The sequence below is a fragment of the Notolabrus celidotus genome, chromosome 9 (genome assembly GCF_009762535.1).
Source record: "Notolabrus celidotus isolate fNotCel1 chromosome 9, fNotCel1.pri, whole genome shotgun sequence".
Classification (NCBI taxonomy): Eukaryota; Metazoa; Chordata; class Actinopteri; order Labriformes; family Labridae; genus Notolabrus; species Notolabrus celidotus.
In genome coordinates this window covers 151,967-155,699 of record NC_048280.1, presented here as the reverse complement: position 1 = coordinate 155,699, position 3,733 = coordinate 151,967, and the positions used below count along the sequence as shown (strand labels likewise).

Sequence of the window (3,733 nt, the reverse complement as noted above, 5' to 3'; positions counted from 1 at the left end):
CTCTCTCACACACACACTCACACACACACACACTAAATATTTCCATGGAGTCTCTTTATGAAGTCAGATGTGAATTTGTTCGTCTCTGCAGAAACCTGCAGCTTGAATATGACAGCTAGTCGATGGTGTGACAGCCACAATGCAAAGTAATGCAGCGCACACTTTCTGACAGCACCCTGCCTATATGATCAGCCCCTGTGTGTGTGTGTGTGTGTGTGTGTGTGTGTGTGTGTGTGTGAAATATATTCAGAGCTGATGTGAAACCTCCTGACAGTCTAAGGAAATGTGTTCAGTCTGCTCTCTCTGATTATCACGCTGCGCTCCTGACATTAAACACACAGCTGGAGGAGAGACACACTTTTCACCATCACACCGGTGTTACAGTGAGAAAGGAGAGGTGACAAACAGGTGAAACCAGCATACTGTTAAACTAAAGAAGCATTACACTGTTTTAAATGTTTGAATGTGTTCATTCAGGATCCTTCTAGAGGGCTGGACTCAGACTGGATCACAGGAACTAAACTAAAACTTTAATTTTTACAACACTTAACATTTACACCTTGAACATGTGAATATTTCTAAAGTCATTAGACATCAGACATTAATGGTTTAAAAACAAATAAGGATGTTTTTCCGACAAAAATATTCCATAAGAATCTCTTTTGGTGGATTCTGGCGCCCCCTGTGGACAAACTAGGTATTTTGTCCACAGGGGGCGCACAGTCCAGTATTCTTTTAAAAAACGGGACAAAATGAAGCTGCATTATCTGATGATATCAAGACGCAACCACCGATGCAGAAGTGTTATAAACTGCAGTTCCTCGAGCGTCCACTAGAGGCTGGTTGCAGAAACACAGGAAACCACATACACACCCATTCAAAGAGCCGATCTTTAAATAAAACATTGATATGAGATTATTTGATGGATCTGAAATTCAAACTGAGGTTATAGTATAGTAAAATAAAAGAAACCCAGTCTCTGAGTAGATGAGATACATTCCTTTATTGTAATTAAATTTCTGAAACGTCTGCTCTGCTGCAGGAATGTCACGTCAAAACCAAAAAGAGCTTCAAAAACCTGCTCAGATAAAGCATTTCATCATCTGTGAAACCAAATCAACTGAAGGGTTCAACCATTGCACATCATTAGGCGGCAAAAAGAGGAATAAAACATGGAATAAAATACAAAAAGGAAGAATCAACACAGTGTTCCATGATTGAAGAGAGAGGAGAGAGGGAGAAATCAAATCAGTTCCAGTTTTAATTCCAGCTCAGATCTACGGAGAGATTCAAAGATTCAAAGATTCAAAGATTCAAAATGAAATGTGCTCGAAGTCAACAAAACAAATCAAGACCTGGTTTAACATTTAAACCCTCACTGATCCACACGGAGAGACGCAGCCTGTAAAAATAATCCTCACAGTCTGAGGCTGCTCTCTGGACGGACACACACTCAGGTCACCTGTCACTCACACACACACACACACACACACACACACCTGCACACCTGAGACACTCTGACGCTCTGAAACCTGGTCCGGTCTCTTAAAACAGGAACATCCTTCACACACGGAGCAGCAGCTCGCTTCAGAAGCTGCTGGACTTTAAATCAAATCTCATGGACCGGGTTTCAGAGAGTCAGATGTTCCTCTCTGCAGACGATGAAGAGGAGGAGGAAGAAGAACACGGGGGTGAGAGCTTTCAGACGACGGCTCAGGAGAGAGAGAGAGAGAGAGAGAGAGAGAGAGAGAGAGAGAGAGAGCTTTCATCAGAGAAGGACCACAGGAGTTACTCGTCCACCTCCACAGGTTAGTTTGTGTTAAATAAGTATTGATGTTTTTAGGATCATTGCAGAAAAGATTCCTCCTTCTTTTTAAAGCCCTGATGTTTGCTGTTTGTGATGTTTCCTCTAAGCTATGGGACGTCCTGAAGAGACCGAACTCTACGTCGTCTAAATGGATATTTAAAGCTGCAGTCAGTACACTGCAAAAAGCCTGCCTTCAAAAACAAGAATAAACATACAAAAACTGTGGGTATATCACTTTAACTAAGGGAAATGATCTGCCAACAGAAGAAGAAAATTTGGCTTGTCAAGACTTTGCAAAAAAAGTAAAAATAATAACCTCAATGAACCCAGAAATACCTTTAAATAGTGTATTTTCACTGATAATATTTGCATTTTTCATCATAGAAATAAAAAATATGAGACTTAAAAATATTCTTAAATGAAGTAAATGCCATTATCTTGACTTAATGACATGCACTCTGCATTACATTTCTTGAAATCAGCAAAGTTACACTTAAAAAATAATTTATTTTCTTGATGGAGAAACGAAAGTTAAGAATTTATTTCTCATTATGTTGGATCATTTTCTTAAAATTCATAAATGAGCCGACAGCTGTGGAATTTGTAATTTGGAAGAACTTTTCTGAATGTAATTATTTCTGTTTGAAATGTTAAATGTTGAAATATTAAGTGTCAGTTGACAGTACTGTTCCAACTGTACTCATATATAGTAGTTGATATTTTCTATTGTTTCATTGAAAATAAACAGTGGATTACATTTGGCTGTCATTTCTATTGACGGTGTCAAAGTCATGATTTATTATTTCATGCTTGAAATAATAAATCATGACTTTGAAGAAGCAGTTTTATACGTGTGAGTGTTGATGAAGAAGCTTTGGAACTTTAATATTTTAGTTTAAAGCTCTATGATTCAATATAGGTCATATAATAACAAGCTGTAATATCTACTGAGATCATTCAGGACCAAAACACTCAAAACAAGTCAAACACTCTGACATAAAAACTGCTGAGTGAGAAAAACTCATCAGGCAAAAAATAAGAAAATTTCACCTCATCTGAGAAATTCAATATTACTTAGATTTCAGTTTTTGTAGTTGGTTGGATTGGGGGAAAACAACAGTATTTATTTTGTGCTGTGTCACAAAAAGTCACAACACTCATCAATAAATGAGATATTTTGAGATTATGGTGAGATCTGTGTTTTCCTGCCTCTATATCCAGTAATCTATAAATTCCAATCGCTCCCGTCAGCTCTGACCAATCAGAGCCACTCTCCTGATTGAGCGTGCACTATGATCTGTTAGTGGGCGGGGCTTAGAGGAGCAGAGAGGGGATGTAGCGAGCCATTAAACAGAGCTGCAGCCCCAGCTAGTGGAGGGAGGCTGAACTACAGCTGAGACACAACAAACAACCAACAGACCTTCAGTCATGAAAATATTAATCATAAGTTTAACTGCAGAGTAATTCTGGTGCTGACTTTGAATTGTTTGGTTGATTAAACGAAGCTGCCAGACGCCATCGCCAAGAACAGAACTTTAACTTCACAGGACACAGGAGCTGTTTGTCTACCTCTGATCACAGGGGGACGTTTTTAGGACTTTGTTGTTTTGAATGTTTGGAGGGTAGAGCCTTAACGTGGTGTTCAGTGGTTAACACGTTAGTTTAAATATGTACTCGGTAACATAAGCGTGATTTAGTGAGGACAGAACCGGTCAGTGTGAGATCCAGGATGTGAAATTCTTCCTCCTCCTCCTCATCATCTCAAAGAGGACAACAAACTGTAAGCGTTGCCTTCACTTCACGATCATGCAGCAACAAGAACTTAAAAAAGACTCTTATTTTGAAAGGCGTGCAGGGAAGTGAGCGGACTGAACAGGCGACAGGAAGTACAAGACACAAAGTAGCTGAAAGGCTGCAGTCAGTCGT

At 39.3% G+C, this 3,733-nt stretch overlaps 1 protein-coding gene across 2 annotated transcripts in view; it reads right to left on the bottom strand.

The window, feature by feature from the left end:
- Positions 1–984: 984 nt before the first annotated feature.
- Positions 985–3,733, bottom strand: part of snx2 (sorting nexin 2) — a 36,775-nt gene continuing 34,026 nt past the window's right edge. For both annotated transcript variants that reach the window (XM_034692481.1, XM_034692482.1), the window contains one exon: positions 985–3,733. This exon is cut by the window's right edge and continues 1,069 nt beyond it. The gene's annotated coding sequence lies outside the window, so the exon portion shown is untranslated.